This window comes from Lagopus muta, chromosome 17 (assembly GCF_023343835.1).
Source record: "Lagopus muta isolate bLagMut1 chromosome 17, bLagMut1 primary, whole genome shotgun sequence".
Taxonomy (NCBI): Eukaryota; Metazoa; Chordata; class Aves; order Galliformes; family Phasianidae; genus Lagopus; species Lagopus muta.
In genome coordinates, this window is record NC_064449.1 from 8,641,678 (window position 1) to 8,668,878 (window position 27,201).

At 36.8% G+C, this 27,201-nt stretch overlaps 1 long non-coding RNA gene across 1 annotated transcript; it reads right to left on the reverse strand.

Annotated features, from left to right (window-relative positions):
* Positions 1-772: 772 nt before the first annotated feature.
* Positions 773-27,201, reverse strand: LOC125701723 (uncharacterized). Its single transcript, XR_007380342.1, has 3 exons — positions 27,114-27,201; positions 25,273-25,370; positions 773-4,343 (listed from the first exon to the last, which is right to left on the reverse strand). It is a non-coding gene; the product is annotated as an uncharacterized LOC125701723 (long non-coding RNA).

Here is a 27,201-nt window from a genome sequence, read left to right on the forward strand (position 1 = left end):
CATATCTTTCTCTTTCACCCATACAAAGGAACCCACCTATTTCACTTCAGATGCACTTCACCTTCACACACTTCAATTTTTACACACTCAGAACATTAAAAAAAAAAAAGAAAAATGAATAAACTTAACTTTTCCTGGCAGACAATCACTATCATAATTTCACTTTGCAATAATTTCTAAAATATACAAAGTAATCATAAGTGACAAGGAAATACGAGCATCCAAGACCCCAATAAATACATTAGAAGGGTTAATTCTGAAATAGCAGTTGCCCAGCATTTTCTCAGTCATTCTCCTGATAATATAAAAGGTATATATGTAAGTATATATTATAAGTACTAGCCAGGTGTAATAACAACGTTCACAGCTTTGCTCAGTCTTGTCCAAAATTAACTGCAGTCAACAAAAAGGTTTCCACTGACTTCAATGAATTTGGGCTGGGTCTTGTGGTGTTTTTTTTTAATAAGTCTGTTAGAAAGGGAATATACCTTGTTAATTTTACATTTTCTATTTTATCATGCAGTGCTCGAATCTACTCTTTTGACCAGCAGTTGCTCCATTTGCCCTCAAAGACTCATTATTAAGCACCCACAGCTGCCAACAGCAGAACTATGCCACAGATAAGACCATGTGAAGTCTGTTGATGACAGCAGTTTAAAAACACCAGCAGCTTAACTGTGGACAATTTATTCTACACTTGATATACAGTTTTTAATGGTGTGTTAGTAATAGGTGGTACAGCCTTTCCGAAAGAAGAGAGTAAACAAAGATTGTGCACACAGTTTATAAAGCACTCAGGGCTCCCTCAGAACAATTATTTAGGTCACAAGAATTACAAACAGAAAATTTAAGCATGGATTAATAAAAAAAGCAATTTCCATTATCAGTGTTTTTCAGTATGCCTGATAATCCTTTGCTTTTTATGAGACATAACCCCTCAGGTCAACATCCAAATGGTTCGTATAATGTATACAGGGCATAATAATAAGTAGGGTTCATCATTTTCTGATCTTCATCTAGTCCTAAAGCAATCTGTTACGTGAATCTGTCGCATGCTTTTCTGTAGTACAGATTCAGTTTATTTCACAAAATACAGCTTGTTTGGAAAAAGGAAAATTTTTTGTTTGTTTGTTGTTTATATACTGCCCTTTTTTATCTCTACATCTTCTGATTACAGCATCCTATTCAGATCATGGTAGGATGTGTATGAGCCCCAAAACCATAAGAGTTGTTATAATGAGTAAGCCTTAACCTTACAGTTGTACATATGCTGGATTTTTGTCCAGGGGACTCTGTTGTTATGCGCATGTCAACATGCAGTAGAAACAAAGGAATTTTATATATTTTCACAAGTCTCAAAATAAATTTGTGATTTTCTGTAGCTATGTGCAGAGAAGAACAACTCAATTTTTCAGCCATTCCTTTCTGTTTCTAAACATGTTTCTACCCCTCAGTAAAACAAAAAACATAGTTTCTAGACTTCTGGAGGAACAAAAATCACCTTCTGCTATGCATTTTCAGGTTGACAAAGGTGAGTTTTCCTTCCACACCTTTCTTCTTTCTCCCTTTTCTTCTTGAGCACAGGATAAACTTTCATCGGCAGATGTTTTGTAAGGATCATTACTTCTATAAAGACGAGCAGAATCATCCACTAAACAGTGAAATATTCTAAGTTTCCTGACAAAATGTAATTAATTTCTACAGTCTCACTTGTCTAAAAATTTATTTAATTACATTTTAAAATTATTGTATACCTAAGTAAAGCAAGGATATGCACAAGGTTTGTACCAGGGATTGTCAATTAAAGCCCTGTTTCTGTAAGGGGAAGCCTAAAACTTGCTTGCAACAAGTGATGCGTGAAGTACTATATGCATTTATTAAGGCCAGCTTTGAAATTTCTGGTAACTAGCTATGACTAAATGTTTAGAAATTGATACATTTCAGTCATTATGCCCAACTGGTGGATTTTTTCCAGACAACTCATAAACAGGATGAACAGTCTTCTGCAAGAGCATAGAGATGTTTTCCTTGACAGGATTTTTATGACACCTGATTGGCATTTATGGACAAGATTGCAACATAAACATGTAAATACAAATAAATTCATCTTTGAATTACAGTGGTACAAAATCAGGACTTCTATGGATATCTTTTTCACAATCTGCATAAATTAAGGCAGTTGTTTTCCAGCATACAAAAATACTGTGCATTACAGCTTAGAAAGCAGACAGGAAGTATTAAATACGTAACAACAAGAGGAAAGTCTTCTTTATGACACTACTACAATTCATATCTTAGTCCTACTGGAATCTCTTGGGAAAATTATATTTGTAAGATGGTTTAAATTGTCATAGATTTAATTACCTTCATACTAAAGCATCTCATCAATAAAACTAGGAACCTCAGTACTAATAATTTCCTTAAAATTATGGATGTTGCCTTAGAAAATTGATTTAAAGTATTACTCAGTAAAATGTAATTATATAATGCCATTACATGTAAAGCATGAGTGTAAATGTGTCTCAGTTTCAGACACTTGCTACTGAAGAGGACAGAAAGGAATTAAGTTTTCCTGTATAATTATGATTCCCAATGAATTTCTTATGTGGAATTAAAGAATGAAATCCAAGCAGGCAGAAAGAAATTTGCTATCAATCATGTGAACCACCATCACAGGTGTCTGGAATTTTCAACCAGACAAAGCTGTTGAGGCAAAAACATTGGGGTCATTAAAAATCATGATAGCATCTTGTGGTTAATGGAGTACTACAGAAAAAGGAAATGAGCCTTGAGAAGCCGAATGCCCTTTACTCAGTCCCCAAACATTATTTCTTCTTGTCCTTATGTTCTAAATTAATATCTTGTTTTCCAACCGGTGTAGCATTTCCATTACAATCACATGCCACTTTGGTTTAGCAGAGTCATTAACCACACTATTTACATTAATTACCAGGCAACCCTTTCTTCCAATATTGCTGCTAATTCCCTTGTCTGAAACGTCTTGCTATGAGGAAACGTAACATGTCAGCAACATCCAGGAAATGTTATTAGTACTATTACTGCTTAAGCGCTAATCAGCGCACCCCAAGAGCTGCTGTCTACTACAATCTGTGTTTTTATATTTGCACGATCTGATTTTCAGTTAAATACATGCAATTAGTTGGAAAAAAAGAGCACAGGACATTCTATGAGGAACAGAAATATGAGTCAGCTATGAGATGGAGTGAGGTGAGAAGCTGACAAGGTTTCTACAGTCTTATAGGTATCTATCTATCAACACACATCAGCACTTGCTGAAACAGCACATTCCTCAACAAATTCTTAATAGTAGCATTTAGGTAGCTGACATTTAGGTGATGAAGGCACAGTAGTTATATCAGAACTCATACAAGGTATATAATTTTCCCAGATGTTTCTCCCAATAGTCAGTTTGTTCGCTAGTTTGTTTTCTTACTAATTAATAACAAAGCAAAGTTTCTTGCATTTATTCTGAAACTGGAGAATCAAGTTTCCACAAACAGCAATACAATGATTCCCAAAACAGAACATCTCTCAGACAACAACCTGATTCTATAGTAAAATCAGATGAATTCAACATGTGATGCAAGCACCATTAGAAAACATTCATTAGCTTCTAACGTTGTGCATATTGCTAGCAGCAATTGTTGTAAAGAGCAGTACTCCAAGTTTCCAGGGTGGTAGAGGAGTGAGAAGAGCAGCAGTGAAAAAGATGTTCCATATTTGAGATACAAAACTGGAGTAATGACCTTTGTCATGATCTGTTTCCAGATGTTACAAGTTAAACCAACATCAGATTTATTTCTAAAGTCTTTAAATAAAACTGATGTTCTAACTCTATATTAAATTTAGACAAAATTATAAAAATGTGAGAGATTTAATTCAAATTGTAATTCTGCTCTGCATTCAGATGCTTAAATCTGTCCTTCTCAATCTGAACTCTGAAAATGTAACTTCTTATTGGGAACCTGGTATTTTGTATCCTCATCATAGGTTGATATATCTCAATGCACAAAGGCCAGGATGTCTAACAAATATTTCGTCCAGGGCTCAAACTCTTCTATTTCCAAAGAAAATGGAAAGAGGCTGAACTCAGTCCTTCAAGAGGAAAATGGATGATGTGTATCCCTAAGTTAAAATATCTGGTCAGAAGTTGTGAGATTGCTCTCGTTAATCTGCCAGTTCACATGAAATTCAGTATGGAGACCACGTGAACAGACAGTCAAGCAAGTTTGCTGCCTTCCTCTTCAGCTGAAATCCCTTGGATGCATAGTTGTGTCTTCCATCTCCAGAACAAGACAGCCTGGGCACCTGCACACTGGGTACTTACGCAGCCAGTAGAGATGGAAATTTCTTTTTCAGAGTGATTACAGTGAAATTTTTCTGAATGCTTAAATCCAGATATTTTATATATATATCTATATATATCTCCAAACAGGAAGACTGCTTAATTAGACTGCTTTGCGTTCAAAATTAAGGATGTTCTCATGGAAGGAAATGCTATTTTTTCAATAGATGTATTACATGCACTATACATTACGTATGTTTATATATATATAACATAGTTTGGTATATTTATCATACCATATGTACAATTAATTCTTAGCCTAAAAGTCTTAGCCTAAAAGTCAAGCTATAATAAACTGTTGCATCAGTTTTTCGTTCTATATCCTGTCAACACACAAAGCTCAGTGTTTCCATCCTTCCAGGCTCTGACTTTGACTTCTGGACTTTAGACGGTTCTGACCACTGTTATTGACTGTGAAACCACAGGGAAAATACAGTAATTTAAAAGATAATCTTTCCTTCTCCCTTCATTTGTCTTATCTGGTGAATTCTCTATACTTATTACAAAGTGAAATGCCTACAGGTTTACATGGGGGATGAGCACAGGTTAAAAGATGTGCGTAGACAGTTGAGAATCCAGCCCAGTCTTAAACCTTGACATAACCTTTTGATAACTTCATCTGGTCGAAGCGGATAGTTATAGACAGAGAGAGCTAAGAATAGCCTGAAGCTGTGACAAAAAAGAAGATACAGCTCAAAGCTATGTAGCATATGTTGATACCCAATCACAAAAGTCAGCTTTGCTCTCTATTGAACAGTATGGATGACTACAGATAGGTAAGGTCTAAACAATAAAGCTGGCTTTTTCAGCAGCTCACACATAAAAGATAAATACCAACCCAAGTAACAATTTGATGACTTACTTAAAACTCATATGAATTTATGCATCTTGCTGCATAAGGATGATTGGAATTTTATGAACTTACTGAAATGATGCAGCCTGACATTCAGGAGCATGTTTATTAAAGAAGGAACAGAAGACACCACAACTACAGTGCTTCAGAAGGAATTTTTTCTTCCACAAATACAGAATTTTAGCATATTTTCACAGATATAAAGCTAAAAGTAACCAGCATGACTATTTATTTTGTTGAAAATAGAACGCAACCTGCTGGACTTCCCTGGTTGTACAGCACCATGTCTTTTACCAAACCAACACAAACAACCTTATTTGACTGGTAGAGAATGTAAATTCTCTCATGACTTGCAGGACAGGTGGGGGGTTAGTTTTATCACTCAAACATTTTATCACCTTGTAAAATAATGGATCAAATTGATTTGATGTGACCTACTTTCCACAAACATTTGTTTGGAGACATAATTACTCCCTCTTCAGTTATTAGTCGTATCTATCAAATGTATTGCATACTATCAGTTCCATTTTCTTTTTTCCTCTTGGTGTTCCTCTTCATGCTGTCCTCCTAAGCTTTCTTAGTACTGTCATGGTATTAGCTCTCTTACTTCTTTTCTGGTATTCTAAGGCCAACTGAAATCAATAATGATGGCCCATACAGTATATTGGGCAACATCTTAGGAGACCAGAATATACCCAAACCTGATTCACCAATTTAAATGGCAATTTAGTGCCTGCTGTTTAACATCTGCCATAATTAGCCTAATCAGAGGAAAATATTTTATCATTATATGAAAATTTATCATCTGTGGAAATAGTTTTGCACAGCATCCAGGAAAGTATCCTTACAGTCTCCTGTTATACAAAATCTGTCTTAGTTCTTTCTCTAAATCAGTGTGTCTCAAGTATTTTAAGCGTTACAAAATTAACTTCTTTAAAATCACTGCTATACTACCAAGATTATTCCTCAAGACTTACACCAGCAAACTAAAAGTAGAGAGAAAATAGGCTAGAATACTGCAAGAAGAAAGAAGCAGGTCTCAATTCAAGGTCTACTGTGAACTGATGGATTTGTCAGACAAATGTAAACATAATGGGAGAGAAAACCAAACTGATAGTTTTGTTCAATACTGAATTTCCATACTGGCCTCACTTAACACCACTCCTTCAATCACAAGGACATGTAACCAACAGGGCGGGCAAGAAGTGATTAAAAACACAAGCAAATAAAAATCTGCATCCCTTGACATTTTGAAAAAACACACAGATGCCATGTCTATGTAATTAGCGTGCTTCAAAATGGACTATGCTGCAAATGGAAATGTGAAATGGCATTTACTTATTCATAGTCATAATAACATATGCAGATATTGTGTAATGCGTGTCAAATGCCATTTGGCTCAGCAGAATCTAATTAATCTTAGTTTTCTACTGTATCTTCTGTTATGTGCTTTCAAAAATGCGTATACCGGAGATAAAGTTCTGTGGCTGTCAAAGTTAACTTGAGAAATCTTTAATATCTACTGCTCTAACAGGCCTACTTATCATAAGGCCTGATTCAAGATGATCGTTAGCAAGAGGCCTTTCTTCGCCTAACTAAATATCAAAACTTACCTTATCAATAAGGGAGGTAGTAGAGAAATGCCTTGACTTCAGAGAACAGACAAAGTGCACCAGGCTATAAAAAAGAAATCTGATTTTCTTTTCCACAACGCTTCCACAAATAGAGAGACCAGCTGCCTAAAACAAACTAAGCTACTGGCATGCATGACATGATTTAATTTACAAGCACAGAAGCACAATTAGAATCCTGCTGGAATCCTGGGCTCAGAGTCAAGACAACAGGGATGTGGCTACATTTTTCTTGAACAACCTTCTGCAAGTCTACATCTTTGCTTTCTAAATAAGTGAGATTGTATCTTTCAAAAGTATCTTATCAAAAGTCAGTGCTTTTGGTGCTTCGAATTCATCTCGCCACATTAGAAGAATGTAACTCAGTGTCTCTTATTCTTCCTTCTAAAGAGCTTTGATAGATGTGGGCCATAACTTCTACGCAAGAATTAAATATATATCAATTGTTAGAAATGTGGCAGTTTTAAATCATCAGTAAAAAGGAACTTCTGAATTTGTCACTCCATTAACTCATCCTATTGTATTGAACAATTGGAACAGATCTTAGAGCAGAGCACAATTGTATGCACTCTAATGTTTTGTGAAATGAATGCTTATAATGAGGTGAAAAAGTAGTGGGGGCCACTCTTTGAACCTACTTGCTTTACTCAATTCAAGCCAAAACCTGGGAGTTGCATTATTTTTAACGTACCTTTTAATTTCATTTCTACCAGAGGAACTTTTGAGTTGTGAAGTGAAAAATCCATCATGATCTTTCTGTATTCAAAATTTGCATACACTGTAACTATCCAGCTGATTTATAAGGAGCTCACCAGCTGCCTCACATTTTCTAGTCATTAGTTTCCTTTATTTTAAGGACTTTGAATCTGGTCTGTGTGTGTGTATACTCACACAAAAAAAAACACACACAAAGAAAATGGAACCAACAGAGAAGGTCAAGATTAACAATTTACCTTTATATTTCCAAATTTTGTTTTGATAATCTAGTAGCAGCAATCCTAAAATATTTGCACCTATGAATTCTGTGCATCATAGTGATCAATGATGTGGCTAATCATAACATATTCAGATTGGAACTGGGAGTGTGTGATAAAACTATTATGTGTTAACCAGCATTATTGATAAAGGAGTTACTTTAAACCAGACTAACTTGAACCATATAAAGTCTTCAGGAATTTCTCATTTATCTTACAGTGATGTGCAGGAACTGTAAATAAGAGCATATAAAATAGAAACTCTGTGAGGAAGAAGGTGATCTGGAGCAATAAAATATAGGATAGAAAGTACCTGTATTCATGCCTCCTTTATGGAAAACAACTGAGATTTACAGAATATACCCAACAAGCAACAAATAGTAATGAAGGTAGCCTGCAAGATGGAGTAACAAACCGAATCCTCTACTATTTAATTTCAACCCATTTCCCTAATTAGGAAAACATTCAATAAATTACCTTTAAAAATACAATAAAATAATTTAAAAAACAAAACAAAACAAAAAATTGCTGAGTATGAAAAATACTGTCAGATACAAGCTTTCAGTTAGCAATGAGTGAGGCATTTTTTCCCCCCTCAATCTCTACTTGCCCCCCCCCAAAAATTCAAATATTTCATCCACATTCATGAAGTTTGGAGCAATAAATCAAGCTACACTTAATTTCCTTACTATTAATTGTGGTGAATTGGTATTTAATACCTGACGCAAACAAGCATTTCTTCCCAAGACTCAAGAACATCATATAATGTTGCAACCAGCAGTGTTTCACCAGAATTGTGTTTACTAAAATAAGTAGTTTGCAGTAATTATTTATAACATAGCTGAAGATAAGAGACTGACACAGCGTGAATCCCCCAAATACAGATTAGAATGCTTAGCAAGCCTGAAGGATAGAAAGGACTTTTTGTACAGCTTTAGGAGAATTCCTCAACTGTTAACTTGCCTTTGTAACTAAGCTTTTAATGATTACTTTTTGCTTTTGATGACAAAGTCTAAATTCTAACATTTTTACTTACTGGTTTTGAGATGCCTTATTTTTATCCTATAACAAGAATTCAAATTTACCATGAAAATAACAAAGTTATCCCCTCTCTCTGCCACTCTCTGGCCTTATCTGTCACATTTGCTAAGCTCATACGATCCCTGAAATCAGGTCACAGCTGGGCTTGCAGGTGACAAACTATAAGCTCTGAACAACTTTATCTTGACCAAGTTCCGCACTTCTAAAACTCATCACTAAGAGCTGCTGTATTTACTGCTGATTTCCTTTACTTCCAACTCCTCACAGCTACCCTACCTCCCTGCTTGGAGAATGAGGACATGGGAAGAAAGATTCTAATCTAAAGATTCTGAACTCCTGGATGTCAATCCAAACCAGTAAAAGTATCAAACTTCTAAAGAATCATCCATTTGGTCCCATGGATTGCAAATGACACTGACATATACAGCTTCAGAAGAACATTAGGAAACATGAGCAGTGAGTGATTTCAGCTTCTGGTCACAGGAATTTCTAATATCAGACATCAAAACACTGTTTTGCAATTATTTCTAGGATGCAAAGAAAAAAAGAAAAATTACTTTTAGATTGCTTTAAGAAGTGAAAGCAATCTACATCAACCACGGTCTGCCAGAATCTATTTGACTGTGCTCAACTGCTGGAAGCCTGTTTCATTCCCCATTTATGCTTCCTTTGCCATACCGATTGATGTCAAGCATGAACCACCAGAAAGTTTAGAAACCCAACAAACAAGCTGTAAACAAGTAACTGAGGTAGAGGTAAATGTTTTATTGCTGGCATCTTGCATCAGGCTCACAGTCTGGTGTTTTAAACTGCACTGCACAGTTACACTGTGCACTGATTTATAGTGTTTATGGCAACCAATATTAGATGACTGTACAGTGTAAAAGAATGTCAGCCCTGCATTACAATCACTGTGTCTTGCTCCATCTGTGTGATTTACAGGAAAACACATTCTGTCATCAAGCAGCTTTTTTTTTTCTTTCTAGGAAATCTGAGTTCACTTCTATGTTAAATGATGATTGCTCACAAACAGAAGAGTGAGCAATTGTGAATGCAACAGAAACTGAAACCCTCAGAGCTTTATATTTTTAATATAAAACAATTCCATTTTTAGATATGCACACGTAGTGCGAGAAGAAGGAAAGAAGGAACACGAGAAATGGAAGAGCTGAATATAATAGGATCCGATATTCTATGCTTTGCAGTTGATCAAAACTTAACCAGGAAAATCTGGAACAAAGAGACAGTGGTAATTTACAGCAGACAATGGCATTAATGTAGGTACATGCTTTGCTGAACAGGAGATATTCCTGCTGATAAACTTCAGGTAAATCACACAGACATCACTGTTTTGATTTTGGAGTGAACACATTTTGACTGAATTTGTCATTGCAGCCCACTGCTCCTATGACAATCTTAATGTTTCTTTTCTGAGGTAGTTTTGGAGTATTTTTAAGGGTCTGGTCCAAAGTTTAGATTTTTGAGTGATCAGAAAGTCAAGTAAACCATTAACTCAGTAAGATCTCTCCAAATAGCAAAATGGGAAAAAAGACTGTTTGTATTTGTATTTTTCTAGCAAGAAAAGAAGAGCTTCTCTTGAAAAAAGAAACCATAAAAGCACACTCCTCAGCCTGCAGGCAAATTGCCTGTGAGAACACTGGAACTGAGTCCTTCCCTGATTGCTTTGGCTCCTTCAAAACCATCCAAGAATAGGAGAAAACATAATGCAATTTGTATCTGTGAGCCAGCCAGCAAACATTAACAATTTGACCTAAGCAGAAAACACAGACAAGGTTTCTTACACCCTGCTACTTCTTTATGCAAACATAGATGGAATAGGACTGCTTGGCCCTTCAAAAGCCCTCCCAGGGAATACATAGCCTATTTTCACAGAGAATGTCAAAGAGATGAGAACAGCCTGCTGCTGCTGCCACACAGGGCGATTTTCTTTGGAAAATAAAAAATATATAAAGGAAATATACTGTCACTACGATACCTAAGATAACATGCTGCATTTGCACAATAAACAGTAGCTTGAAATTCGTTCCTCCCCAAACACTCAAAGTTACTTAATTGACAAATACATCCCCTAAAGGAGTGAGAAAAATGTCACCCACTCTGCAAGGTGAAACCAATTAAAGCTTCTTCCTCTGTTACTATCAGAAAGGAATAAAAGAAAACCAACAGCAAGTAGAAATTATAGGTATTTCACAACAAAGGAAACACTTCACAAAAAGCAAAAATATAGTCTAAAATTATATGAAAGAAAGTATTTCTGCTTTCTTAGCTTCACTTTTGACTGAAACTTAAGGTCTTGTTAGTGAGACTGTTCTTTTATGATAACTGATTTTTTATTTTTATGGAACAGAGAAGTAAGAAAAAGCAAATACACATCAACAAAAGGAGGGTATAAGAACACACATGGCTCATGCAAACAACTGATAGTACAAGAAGCACTTTTTGTGTCTTCTTTACATGCTTCTTTACAGGCTTTGGCTAAAGGATTACATGGACTGCTGTCTTACTGATTTGCTTTGAAGCTTCTAAAGGTTCTAAAACAGAAAGGTTTAAGTAAGACTCTTCTTATTTCTCTTTAGTTTATAACATCAGTGCAACAGTACAACATACTTTTAACTTGCACTTGCTGACATAGCTGTTGAGCCTATGGGTGGTACAGTTCATCAGGACTGATAAGACAGAGGGGCTGAAGAAGAAATCTGCCAAGACTGTCACTGTGCAAGGTAGCAAAAGGACCCCATTTCGTCTCTGCACCAGGCTACAGAATCATAGGAATGGTGTCATACATTTTTCCCTAAATCAGTGCACCTTCAAGAAATTCACTAAAATTTGGCTGCACTTATTGATAACACCGCTGCTGCCACTGTCAATTTTAATTCCTCGTAACGTTTCAGGGAGATCACATTGAGTTTTTATTCAGAAATTAGTGACTACTCATTTTAGGATTGCTGGCAACTTATGAAATTAAACTGATTGCAAAGTCTTTGAGAGGATGCTAGAATTACAGGAAATTCCCATTAAAAGATGTCCAAATCCTCATTCAGGCATTATAAATCTCACCACTTTTAAGGTGAAAGGAAAGGAGCTGTTTGACACTACGACAAGGAGCAAAAGTTTGGCTGAGAGCTCTAACACAAATCTCTACCTAGAGCTGGAGGTTATGAGCCTTTAACGCCTACAAAAGCCAGCAGAACCTTACTGTAGTAAGGTCTTACCCAAATGAATTTTACTTCCCCTACTGGGTAACATAACAGAAAACAGTTTCTGTTGTTCTGTCTAGGGTGGCAGTTTTCTCTTCCGGGCTAATTAAGTGAGGATCATTTTCTGGAATTTGGTGCTGTGGTTTAAAACTGAAGGTTGAAATGAGTAAAGTGTATTTGCCGTTTATATGGTAGACCATTTTTTTTCTGCACGGAATCTATTGCTGAAAATTTGAACAGTAATTTAGAACAGCGATAATTCTCGGTAACATTGACCATAAAGATCTTTACAGCAACAAAAATGAGATCAAAGGATAAATGAAAGTCTTTTAATCTCTCTAAGCGTGAGGTCAACCTAATCTTATATTACTGCTCTTTAACTCTCTGCAAATGTTTTAACTTTGCTTAACATTCATAATCCATTTCACAGGACATAATTCTGGAGGAAAAAGTACATCTAGGAGTACACGTAACCTATTTTTCATATGAAACACTAATATTCTTTGCTGGGTACTGGAGTGGGAAGTAGGTGGAGGGGAGAAGCGGATGAAGGTATGAATTAGTTCCTAAGGTTGGTGAATGAAGTGCATAAAGATTCCTTGGTGGCAGCTATGGCCCTTTTTTATGAGCAAAACAATCTCAACAATGACTTTGAAAAACATTTCAAAATAAGATTGTCAAGGACAGTAATTTCCTCTTACACAGCTGCTGGCCACTTGCACTGTGACTCTAATTGCATTATTTTCAGAAGGGCAAAGGCTCTAGTTGCACGCTTCTAATTAAACAGAGAATATAGTATTTGAATGCAACAAAGTTACATCTTCCATAACATCTGCCTTTCACTCTAACATTTTCAGTCTGGAAAATGGGGAAATCTGAAAAGTCTCATGTAAGACACATGTAATACTGAAAAATAATTCTTCAAAATAGTAAAAATAACATTAGTGGTACTGTAATTACTGTAATTATACCTGGAATTATTTGATCACAATTAGCTATTCCTTCTCCATTGCCAGCCTCATGACATAGATCTCATAGCTTCTGACAATATTGCTAATGTGACGTGTATGTTTTTTAATGCAAATGTTCTTCATGGGTGTTTTAAAGCCATGTCAACTATTTTTGTTACTCAGATTTGTATAGCTTGGGATATTGAAGGCTACTGCCATTATGCATTATCCTTTGGTAATGTGTAGTTAATAACATAATGGAAAAGCTTTTAAACTGCTCTAAGGATTAAACTGCTTGCAGTTGTCTAACTGCTTGATTTCCTAATGGATATAGTGTAGGATTTAATATTCTGCTCATTTACATTACTTACTAGAAGAAAAGAGAGGCCATTAACTAGTTGTACTATAAACAATGGTAAATCACATCAAAGCCGATCAATTTCTGCATGTATATTAACACAGCCTAACAAAAGAATGTCTTCATAACACAAACCATCACATCCAACAACAACTGAACATTTAGATGATTTTTTTAATAACTTAAACTGGACAAAGAGCATCCCTAATATTTGATTGGATTTGACTTCTTTCATGGCTGAGGTTGTTTCCTTCTAGCACTAAACTGAAATAAAATTCCATTACTTCCATAATTAGCAAAACTGTATTTTTTACATCACTGCTCTAGCATTATTTATCTTTAAAAACTGGAAATCTCCTGAATGGTTACCAGATTTTAAAGAACGGGAACACTGTAACACTGACTAACTTCCTTCAGGCCTGATCACTCTGCCTCAGCAATACTGAATAACGTCTTACTCCTCAAGAAGTCCCCCTAACATTCATTGGAACTATACAGAGATCATATCACAAGCAATGGGCATCAGGGCTGAGTAAACATCCCAGGAACAATTCTAAGATGACCCCCTGCAAGCCTATGGGCAATCTAAACTACTTTGGTAGAACTGATACTCCATAAGCTGCTCTGCCTCATGGAAGTTGCCATATTTAGAAGCTGGCAATGGTTACTCCGATATTTACTGTGAAAAACTGGTGTCATTAGTCCTAAAACACTTCTAATTGAAGCGTTTTTAAATTACTGTCATGAATGCTAAAATAATCAAATTCATGAAGTGCACCACAAAATCTATTAACTACTCCAAGCCACAGCTCAGTTTGCAAAGTGATATTTCTGTTGTCTGAATGGCAGTTACAGCTCAACATCACAGCCACAAGCCAAGCCCTCTCTTTAGCTGAGTGGCTAAAATAAAATGGAGTTAAATGTAAGAAATAACATTTCACAGAAGGCTGCCAGGTAAACAAAAATCAGTAAAGGTCAGAGAAGCATCAAGAAGAAATAAACACGATATGTGTAATTTTCTTTGGTATTTAATAAATCTTCACTTTTTTTCTGATGAGGCAAGATCCTACAGAGATCACTGCTAGGAACTGAAAAAGGAGAAAAACACACCCAAGAAGCATTTCAGAGTACATCTCTAAAGCACATCTCTAAAGGAGAGACTACCTTCTTCCTTGCCCTGATCTCCTTTGAAAGGTGTGTCAGGCATGCAGACAGAGAGGTGTGTGGTTATTCCATTCGTTGCTCCCTCACAGTTCCAGTAACTCCAGAACAAGAATACCACAGAGTTCTCAGTGGCTCTGCACAGCTTTCAGTATCTGTTGAATTTGGTGAACAACTCTTCTGATTATGCAAAATGCTGGTGATATGCATGAACTGATTCCTGCTTGTTCTGTTCTGCCAAAAAAAACCCTAACAAATCTAGCACAATTAAAATATTTTGTTAAAAATGATTAAGAAATTCAGTAGGCATGTGATTTAAGGGCCTTTAAATTAAGACATATATCCTTTTAATGCATTATACCCACAAAACAAAGCTTCTAAACTCAAGTGGACGTTTCACCTGAAGTCATTGGACAGAATCAAGGTCTTAAATATTGTGGGTGAACTATAGAAAGCATAAACAAATCAATTTGAGCCTGAAGTTAATTATGGTACTGTAGCTGTCAAAATATTCATCTGAAGCACTTGCTGCCTAAATTGAAGGTTGGACATCTAAATTGAAATGTCATTTTTATTAGCCTGCGACACTTAGAGAAATAGCCTCTTCTCTTCTAGCAGGCTGTACCCATTAACTCCCATTAGTGCTAATGGAGTTATGCACATACATCACATGCGTGTACATCAATCTGCACCTCTGAAGAACCCATAATGTCACATTAGATAACAGATTCTTTTTTCTTTCTCTTCCAGTATGGTAGTAAATATTCCAAGATGATATGTTTGACAGTATACCCTGAAGCAACTACTGGCCACTACTGCAGAACTAGCATTTCTCCTAAGAAAAATAAGAATTTGTTCTCTGAATATTATCATACTAGAAATACGTAATGAAAGTGGCAACTTTTGCTTTGTGCCCAGTATCAAAGTCCCGTTTTGTACAGCTCTTAAAGCCACACGGGAAACTTGAGATTGCTTTTGGATAATCTAGATCAATTCTTTCTCTATGGCTGAGCAGTCTGAAGAAGGAACCATCTATATTGTCAGTCAGCACAGGCTACTCAGCCTTTGTGTACAAACAGGACACCATATCTCAGATCAGGGGGATTATAGCAAAACCCACTATGAAGCTTGCTTTTATTAAGCACTACGCCTTTTGTTATAATCCCATAACACTTTACATTATTGATCTGGCATTCCTGGAAGCAATCTATCAATAGGAAATTGAGTTGAATCTTTTCAAGCTGAAGAAAAGGCTGACTAATTGCCTCACATTTTTAAATTGCTCTTGCACTGTATTAATTCTTGCACTTACATTCAATGTTTTATTAATGTTGGGATCTAATCTAATATAAAGGTTGTGTGTATAATAAGAGCGAAAGCCTCTGACTGCAATATCAATTCCTGACACCTCTATGGTGCCTCTCAGATAATGGCAAAAGGAATCTAGAAACCATGCAGAACACGAGGCAGTAAGCAGCTCTGCGCATCTACCCGAGTCATCTCAGTACCTCTTGTTCAGAGAACAGGTGGTAATGAAAACTGATTTCAAGTAGTTACGTGTAATCCCTGCAAAGTGCTTGTCAGAATTTGCTGCAGTTGCTGTGTACTAGAGATGCACCAAAATGGTAATTTGCTAAAGATTTTTATAAAAGTCATTTTAGAATGCTTTCACCTCTGGAGCAGTCTGAAATGAAGAACACTCCAGTACAGTCAGATAGGCTGCTACAAGACAAGAATGGAACAGAGCCACTCACCGAGCTTTGAGCTTTCATCATTTTCAGGTTATAAGTGGAAGGTGGAAAGGATTATTTATATGTGACAAAATAATCTCACTTTAAGACAGGGGTCAGCAGGTGAAAACTGCTTATCCTTGTTTCCAGCTGGCTTGTAAACTAGTCTCATGTGCTGGAATTGCAGATTTACTTTGTGGGCACATGGTAGAATGTAGCACAATTGCTGTCTCTAAACCTGCAGAACGCAGGGCAAGTGAGACGACTTTAAATCTACGCAACAGAAAATCACCAAATATCTTTCTGATTCTTGGCACAATAATGATGTGCTATACAGGCATACACTCTGCTCTGTAAATAGCAGTTACATTAGCAAATGCACATGTTCAGGGATAATGATTTCTGCCTGTGATAGCTGCCCTGCTGGAGAGCTCATGCGTTCAAGAAAAGCACAGAAGCAGCACTGAGAAACATGGATAGGGCATGGTGGTGTTGTGCTGATGGCTGGAGCAGATGATCTTAGTGGTCTCTCCCAACCTTAATAATTCTGTGCTTCTACATGCATGTCTCTGTTCTTGAGAAGGAAATAACCTTTCAGTGGCTGTGCTTTTGTACCCATCACCACCAGAAATCAGGTGAAACTCAAGTATCCTCATTCTCCAGCCAAGTGTGCAAAACATTCTGATGTGACACCATGCACAGGAGGGGATCAATGGAGACAGACACCAAACATTCTAGTTTTGTGGGTAGCGCTGCTAAAGGTACATTATTAGTGCACACACTTGTTAAACATTCTGCATTTCACTGACCTACCTTTCAACCAGGCTCACATGTGATGATATTGCTAAAACAGACCAACTGAGAAGGAATAAGCAGATTTCTTTGCAAAAAATGATAGCAAATCATTTTAGAGTGGAAATAAGTTTTATATTAAATAAAAGGTCTTCTTACTATAAACCTGATCTGGCTAACCTACTTAAACCCTGCCTTAATTCAGAGCATTTTATGAGTTCCAAAAGGTCTGGTGCCCTTACTTAAAATTTTTAATTCCTTTCCAAGAGTATCAGTATCACAGATCTGAATTTTGTCCAAAATGAAAATGCAGCATTTCTTATATAAATAGAACTTGCAAGTATCTTAAACATATTTAACATATTTTCTTATTGAAGATTATTAATTAAATATATCACAACAGCCTACAATTTAGTTAATGTGATTCATATTATTTAGCACTTTACACACAGATTTTTTCAAAGGGAATTTGAACACATGGATAATCCTCACAACATACCCATTAACATTATTAATTCACATAATGTTCTTAGTAGGCAGTTGATAATGATTTCTCTTTTAATAGAATTATCCAGAGGATGGCAAGAATATCTGAGAATTAGGGCAAAACATGGCGTGAGGCCCACATCTACAGCCAGTGCTGTTTACAGGTCCAAAAATTCCCCAGTCATTCCAATGGTAGCTCAGTAACTTTACTTATAGCCATTGGTGCTGTTCCAGAATCTATAATCCAGCTGTAATTTTCAACCTACATTTAGCTACAGTCATGGTGAATTCAAACCTACCTATACCTTATTTTTCTTCAAATACATCTCTTCTTTCATGCAATAAAATGTTACAGAGGAAAAATATTGATCCCTTAAACTCCTGAAGAGAAATGTACTTAGGCATATTTAAAAGAATCTTCCTTTATTTTCAAGTTAATCATCCTAAGGTTATACCATTTCATAATGTTTTCTATGGTTTGGTAGTGGGTTTTTTTTTTTAGTGGGTTGTTTTTTTTTTTTCAACTGTAAGGCAATACTGTCTTGCACCACTAAAGCTATCACAGATCCCAAATGCAATTTATTGTTTGGTTGTTTTGTTGTTGTTGTTGTTTTGTTCTTGCCATAATGCCAATGAACATAATACTTCACTGGTTTTCTCAGCCAGCACCAGCAGAGAGCTGGCTCATGCAGTCTTTTTGAATTGCATCTAGTTTTGGCTGCAAGGCCACATTTATCATAGCAGAGCAACTAAAGGCCAATTTTTGCCACAGATCTCTGTTTCCTACTAGTTCTATTTTTCACCTATGCATCAACACATCACTTGGATTACTCTGCAATTCAGACAGCTGCAATACATACCAGTTGCAACTTGATACTCTCTAGGATCCTGCTGCATTTTCAGGTGAAACTACCTGATGTTGTACTGATGGCAACAATGCCTACAGTCTTTATGCCAGATTGGCAGTGAGAAGACAGGTCTAACCAGGCTATCTATATGCATCAGGCCTTATAAAGAATGCTATTTAGAGTGTAAAAGCCAAGAATAACCAACAGACTAGGGTGGTATGAAGTAGAAATGCAGGAGCTAACGCAGAAGGAAATGAATATAAACGTTTTGAATGGACACTCTCAGATGCTAACCATTCCAAGGGAATTTGATTCCTCCCTTTGTCAAGCAGATCCCTACTTAGTTTCTAATCAGGCAGAATTTTCATGACTTTTTTTTTAATCCTCCTTTTATCGTTTCTAATGAGGAATACCTGTAGTACATGAACACTTGCTATATCCCACTTTCTTCTGTCTGAAGATGAAAAGAATATATCAAAGCTGAAGATGGTTGCTGGGTTTTCCTTAGAACTGCATTCAATAAATCACCAAAATTACCAATGCAGATCTCCCAAGAGTTATTTGTTAATATTATACTTTGTTGCATGTGTTTATTCAATCACTTTATGGCTCCAAGTCAGATAAGCAATGAAAGACAAGCTAGATGCCTTGCTGGTATCATCCTGCATAACCTCTTTGATTCATTTTCAATCAGGTGAAGATCTAGTCTACAGTCTTCACAGCATTTTGATAAGAAGCAGAATGAACTTCAAATTGAGCTGATAATCCTGTTGTTTTACCATTCTTATTTTTCCAAATATACTTTCATATTCATTTGCTTCCTAGAATGGATGAAAATCATTAGTTTAATGTCAAAACCAATGCAGATTTCCTGCAAAATCCAGATGTTATTTTCACATCAATCAGCTGTATGAGACAGCAAGTTTTACAGATCATGCTTTATGCAATGTGTTGGATTTAACAGACATAAACTCTTTACTCTGCCAGTGGCAAAATCAGAGCAATTGCCCTGGCATACTATCTGTTTTATACTCCATCTGCTCTGCAGCATCTCAACCTTCCTCTCTTCTCTCAAAGCTCCTACACACCACCTTGCCTTTTCTTCAGAATTATTAAACCACACTCATGCTGACTTCGCAAGACTGGATCAAGGCTGTGGTAGAAGCAGTTCCACAAAGTCAGCGATCAGTAAGAACCTCTAAAAAATTGCCATCTGCCATCATCACCCTCTTTTCTAGGAACTCCATTACCACACTTAGAATTCAGTTCCTCTTTATTCCTATGCAGGCAATCCTTTCTGGACCAGAGGAGCAGGTAATCTGCCATCCTACAAGCATTTGATTTTATCTTGGCAGCACACCTTGGCTTTAGAGCATTAGCTCTGCTCAGCAGTTGAGTCAACCATTCCGTGCTCCTTCTGAGTCTCACTGGCTCAAGGAGAGCAGGACAAAACTCAGCTAAAGCAATAGCCAGAATAGAAAATACGAAATCACAGACGAAGTACTGTTCCATAATCCATAGTTTTTTTTCTTCAACAGCCAGTTGTGCCAGGTTGCCTCTCTTATCAGGAAAAAGCTGATTAGGTTTAGTAGATTTTAAGAGTAATATGCATGAGAGCAATTTTTATCACCCCATTCCTAACATACTAACACCAATCTGGTATTTTAGGATGCTCTGAGAGTAAGGCCTCCTATTCATTCCCATTAAAACTGCAAGAAATACAAAGAGCGTGGTAAAACTATTTGATAGAGCAAATTCTCAGTTGCAGAGCAGCTCCAGAACTATTTTGTCACATTGTAGACAAGTTCAATACACACAGCTCTTATTTTGCGCTGCCTTTGTTTGGATTCTATCTTCTTACTCTAGTGGCATGATACTAATTAAAAATACAAGACACTTGTCTTTCCCAGAGTAAACACTGGACTGTTTAAATATGACAATGTTGCCATCCTTTCCCCCCCATCCCCTCCAGTCTCCACACAATCATTTAACACATTTCAGATAAACATTTTCTTCTTTCCTTTTCTATGAGAGTGAATCTATAAAGGAATCTATGCCACTGACCAAAAGCTAAACTAACATGCTATTTATACACATTTTATCAGCTTTACCTCTGGGAGATTTCCTGCTTTTAAGCTACTGTGCAAATATACTTTGTTTCGTGGCAGTAGAAATCTTTCTCAACGGTAGCATTTTGTGTTTGGATTTACTATGGATCCTGAAAATAACAACGTTTCCTTTCTTTAATGATACCTAGTGATTACGTTGATTTTTTCATTGACTCTCAATTTACAAGGGAGATAACATTTCTCATTCATCAAGTCTGAAAACTGAACACAGCGACATTCCCATAATCACCAATCAGCCCAAAGTGGGAACAGAACCTGTATTTCCCCAATGGTGGTTTTGTGCCCCAGTAAGCAATGTCCCTGTTCCAAGTTCAGCTCCCAACCCCAAGTAGCAGCTTCTAAAAAGCAGTCACATGTTAGGCCTTGTTAATTTGTCATGTCAATAATTACCATTAATTGATCAAAATTTGCTTTAATCCCTACATTCTTCTACATATCAAGGAGTAACTTACATCACAAAACATCCTTTTGACAAACATGGAGCAGTGGAAAGCAGAGTAAGATAATTAGAAAATAACTTCTATGCTTGAGTCTTTAACCATAATAAATAAGCTTCCCTACCTTATTGGTGTTCACGCTTTCAAATACTGGAGGAATTTCCTCTGAAAAACAATGTTAACAGGCTACAACCAATACCTACTCATTACTTTTCCTTCATTTTCCAACATATACCATAAAAATAGTGGTTCTCTTTACTTCTTACAGTGCAATTTTCTTTCCTTCTATTGGCTATTTTGTGGCTTCAGGCTGCAGTAAATCACATTAAAAGTACTTGCTTTCTAATAGTTTTTTTATTGACTAATATATTTTATTTGGCACTTGTTACCTTGGTAGGGATTTCATCTTACAGTTATTTACTGTATGTGACATAGTCCTTTAAGCATTAGGCAAAAGGAACCAACACAGTTAAACAGTAGATTTACTCCATGCTCCTTGGACTTGGGGTTAAAAAAAGAGTAAGTGTTCTTGTAATGAAAATCTATCAGTGTTCCCTGTTTTGCAAAGAGAGGACTTGCTACTCTACATGCCATGGAAGTTGTCAACATGATGTATTATTTTACACAAGTCACTTAGGCATGTCATGCCCATTTACCTACTTAAAATATGAAATAACTCTTATTTAATATGGAAGTGTTTAGTAAGACTTAATGAGTTTCTAGTACGTTTACTGCAGAGATTTCTAGGAACCAAATGGCATAATATTCCCTTATACATGGAAAATGATTACAGCATTTCATGAAGTATCAGACTGTAAGTAAAAAGTGTTCCAGCTACGAAACCACGTTTGCAGTTTCACTGTGGAGAACATGATATAATACTTGTATTTCTTAGGAATACTTATTTTATAACACTTTCTTTATCACCACAGTTTTACAAGTAACGAGGATTTAAGCTCTCCAAGCTTCTTGAAGATTTGGTAAGTTTTCACGTGTTCTGTCTATGGAGTGGCTTTTGCTAGATGCACATTCTCATGTTAATGATTATTTTGCACCCTGATGACTTCTAGATACTACAGTGGGAACAATGTCAAGACAGTTTTTGTTACAGTACACGTTAAAAAAAAGCACCATGATGGTCTTCCATCATGGCTTCCTGTATCTTTGATGCTGGTTACATGAATTGGCTTCTTTGTGTTTAGGAGTAAATTAGCTAAGCCAGCATACATCTCCTGTATACAATCCTGATTCAGTGAAAGTGGAACTTATCTTGATTTAGCTTAAACTAGCTCTTAGTTAAATTAATCCTGAATTTGTTCATATTTGTATTGATATTAGATTAACTGACTAAAAAAGGGGAGAGGGAAGGGAGAGACAGAAAAGCTTCTCAGCTTTGTGTCTGGCTGCAGTGCCCTATATTACGCATCTCACCACACAGTCAGCAATGTAAATGGCAGCCTGCCCACATGGCACATGGATAAGCAGGTGGCATACATACAGCTGGGCATCTCTGGCAAGCAATGTGTCCAAGTTTGTCTTCGCCAACTAACCAGATTTTTTGGAGCCAAAGTCAAAGTTATTGCACAAAGAGAAAGGATCACTAATCTTCATCCTCTCTCAGACCTTAAGACATTACGATGGAATTTTGGCACGGTGGGAAATGCATACTGAAAAACCACCACAGCTGGCAGGGAGCCTTGGGATGCTCAGAGAGGAAGGATAAATCACAAAACAGTTATCCTGCCTGCACAAAAGAGTTGATGAGCACAGCTTTCTTTCCTGCAGATTTTTAAAGGTCATATACAATGCATTATGAAAATATGCTGGTAAAAATAACCTAAATATTGTGACACTCCTCTGACCTGCAACACATAATGGACAACAAGTCTCTAGCACATAGTCCATGTTGGGAAGAGGGTAATCATATAAGCTAGGTGAACCAAAAGGCACACCATACCCAGAAGTACTGACACTGTGTCATGTTCCTTAGAGAAAATTGCCAGTGTAGCCTGAGCTGGATTTTTAAACGCATTTAGTTATGCTAATTCAAAAGGTCAGTTCCCTCAGCACAGCTCGTATAAATTTGGACTTGCTCTAAAAGAACCCCAGTCAAAATCACTGTAATTTCAGGGGTTATACTAATCCTAAGCATTTCATCCTCTCTCACACAGGGCAGAAACACAAATAGGACTGAAGTATGCAAAGCTGTAGGGCTGGCGAGCAAAGATCTAAAGGGGAAGAATGAAACAAGGAATGCATTTTGAGGTCTTCTCTGCTAACACTTTCAATGTTACGAAGGCTTTTCCTTAATAAGACAGATAGAGAATTTTATGACCTCCTGAGAATATGAGTTCCATAAACTGACCATAATGTCAGTGAATTTATGCTTGCTTGTACATCTTTTTATACAGCAATCCATTCTATTACAAGAGCAGGCAAGCTTACAAAAAGAGGTGGAAGGAAAATTTTATTTCAATTTCATAGAATGGCTTGGGTTGGAAGGGACCTTAAAGACCATCTAGTTCTAACTCTCCTGCCATGGGCTGTTTGCCACCCACCAGATCAGGATGCCCAGGCCCCCATCCAACTTAACTTCAAGCACCTCCAGGGATGATGTACCACAGAAACTTTTTTTTTTTTTTATATTGAAGATCAGTTGCCTGAGAGTTGTCCTCTTCACTGAGGAGTGGGTGATTGCTCTGAACTATTGATTCCTGTTACAAAAGCACTGCACATAATGCTGCCCAGGCTGACATCTTCCGTTCCATTGTACAGTCCCTCCCACACTTACTAGAACACTTGACAAGATATACAAAGAAGTATAGGATGCATAACCAAGAAGTTAAGTGTGGAATCCCCACTCAGTTAGAAACCACAGGGAGTTACCTTCATTTCAGCAAGACAAGAATTTCAGCTAAAGCATCAATCCTGCATATACAGGAGTTAATAGGAATTTTAGGTGTAATTTCTAGGACTGAGTGATTACCTGGAACAGTAAAAAGGTTAAAAATAAGTTTTGGGATAGGTAAGGGAGAAATATATTTTAATATTTTTAATGAGCTTGTAGGTCTTCTGAAGATAAAATTGGTTTCAGAGATCAACATTTCAAATTCATGGGCAGGCTGCTGAATTTCCTTTTTATGGAGGAAAAAAGAAAAACAATTTCACATTCCAAGTACCTAGACACAATCTTTCTTCCTTTCCATATTCATAATAATATTTGTCATAGTAACTTAGTGTTGTTTCAGTAACAGGAATATTGGTGTTCTTCCATTTCCCCAATGAATTTCCAATTTTACGCTTGCTCATCTGACATCAAATATACTGCAAAGCATGCCAGAATATTCAACAACATTGAAAGAGAAGACAGAGGAGATCGGTAACAGATTTCATTTTCACTTCTTCAAATTAATCAGTATTTCATTCTATGTTTCTTATCTAGAGATCCAGCAATATACCCCAGTGAACTTCCAATTGCAAACACAGACATCTGAAAAGTTCTATTTGAGAATTTGGTTTAGCGAATATACATTCTTGAAAATTAAACTATGATTATTAGATGCAAACATACACATGAGAACAAAGAAAAGAAAAACAGATTTTGTCACTTGATTCCATCATTAGAATGTCTCCAGGGGGATAGATTTAACAAACATTTTCAAGTCAACATGCCATTGAGAACATAGGAAAGTTGTTACTAAGGGTTACTTACTCCAAGTAGAGGTGCGGCAAAACCACATTCATAATAAAGATTAATTGGTGTTTTTTCCCCCCCTTTTCTGCTCTAAAACTCTCATTCTCAACTCTAATGCTACATAGCAAAGACCACAATGGTGGCTGCCATCTTGGTGGTGGTGGCAGCAAAGAATCAGAAACAAAATGCAATAGGAAGCAGAGAGAACTGCAGCTTTTTTTAAAATTATGATTATTCATCACCTCCTGTGGGGATAAATGATCTGATGATTCTATTTTCTATTCAGCTTATCAAGAGATGTACAACACGTAAAGGAAATTATTGTTCTCCTGGCCTAACAACGTAAGCATTCAAATAGCAACTTTTGCTATAGCAAATATTGCAATTGCTAAACTTTCTATTGATTAAATAGAATAAGAGAAGTTAATGACAGGGAAAAGTGTGAGAAATACCATCTTCATTATGCAGTGGGACTGTTAAGCTGTGACATTCTGATAGAGCAATAGAAGACAGAAGACAAAAATTGTCTCCAAATCATTGGCAGATCCTTCACCCTTTGAATCAGATGTTCGAAAATGAATAAGAAAGCAGCTGTGTAACTTACCAGACAAAGATTGTCTACCTTGCTCCTCTTTTCTCTGCGTCCAATGAAATCTGCCATCACTGCACTTGTTCAGGAAAATGAAAGATTCAAGAAGATGCCTGGAAAAGGAGAAAACCTATGTTTTAATTCCTAAGAAATTAGAAGGGAAAACAGAATGCCTACAACAAACCAGTGGGCACATAGCTAATTTTTTCTTTCCACATAGCTAATGCCATATATGGGATAACTCTTTGCCTGTAGGTCTATAGTTATGCCTTTATTTCCATCCACAGTCCCTCCAGAAATACTGAGGCCCAAATATACAGACCCTAGTGCTTGGCCACTGGTGGTACTTTGAAATAGAGTCTTCTAGGAGAAGAAGAAAAAAAAAAAAAAAAAAAAAAAGTAATTTTTTTGCAAAATATTTATGAGAAAAACAAACACTGATCTTGGGATTACTTGTTAGGGAATTGAAAACAGGTTACACTCTCAGTAAGACGACACTGAGGTTGCACAGATCAAAAATAGTGGTGAATTTGATGTTGAGAGTTTAAATAATGTGCTCAAGGTCACATTGCAAAACTTGTCAGCCCAGAGATTAGAAACCAGGAGACTGAAATTCTCTCACCCATTCTCAAACTCCCAGAATAGGGAATAAAGATCCCCGCGGGCAAGACTGTTAAAAATTAAAAAAGAAATCCTGGTTCACTCAGTACAGGCCTTAGAGTAAGACTTTGACACACGGTATCACAAATTCTTCTCTTTCTCTCATGTACCCTTTTTGACATCCTCTGACTGACAGATGTACTGACAACTTCTCGAGAGCCATCTGATCAAGACTGAGGATTATAGCTTCTAGCAGCTGGGAGAAGGGGAATTATGTGTATCTGCAACCCTAGATGTAAGAAACAACTTCACCCCTGCACCTAAGATATTCTAGGGAGCTGTCGCTGTTAGCAGCTGGTGTTAGATCCACTGACAGCTTGACAAAAGCAAGAATTAAATAAAATAAAGAGGAGTTCTTCCCAATCAATAGATGAAAAGTAGAAAATAAGTCACCACATAATAAACTGCTCTGAACTCCCACATAACAGCAATGGGAGGAGAAAGGCAGTGACACTCTTCAGTCAAGGCCTTTATCATTACATTTAGCTGTCAACGTTTTAGAGTAAATCTAAGATTTTTCCCAGCCTTCAGCTGCAGCACAATTTGTGATTATAATGCTCACCTCCATGGAAAGAACACACTAGCTTATGATTTCCTCCCTTTATTTCAAGAAGCCTTCAACAAATTTCACTGACATCAGTAAAGATTTCTCAGCACTCAGGATAACCACTTGTTCTACCTTCTTACCTCCTCCATGGCCACTACCTTCAGCACTCATTTAAAATATGCTACTTTTACTACACTTCATAAGCCCTTGGGATTCAAAGAGACTAACTTCGGGGCAGATGCTTTGCAATGAGCTGGATGCCCCCAAATTAGCCCTAGTAAAGGCAAACATCTTCCCCAGTGAAGATACCTTTACTCCATATAACCCAGCAGCAACAAGAACATTACAAATAAAATAATGATGGGGATTTTTGAGTAATTGTTTATAGCCAGATTTAGGATTCAAGAGTCCTACATTTCCTACCGTTACTTATCTGAAACTGTTTCAATATGAGAACAGAATGAACAGGCTCTTTTCATTCATACTTGAGCAATTCTTTCCCAAGTACATTGTGAATTTAGCTGTTTACTGGGTCCTCTATTTTAGAGTTGTTACAATCAGAAAGGTCAATAGGGCAACACAGGAGTGTAGTAGCAAAGGCACCAGTGCAATAGAATGGTGTTACAATGGAAAAAGGAAAGGAGCTCACCCATCCCTGAAGATCAAGGCTTGCAGGGAAAACTCCACAAAGGAGGGATCTCCTACAGAGATCCTTCACCGATGGCAGCTGGCACTTA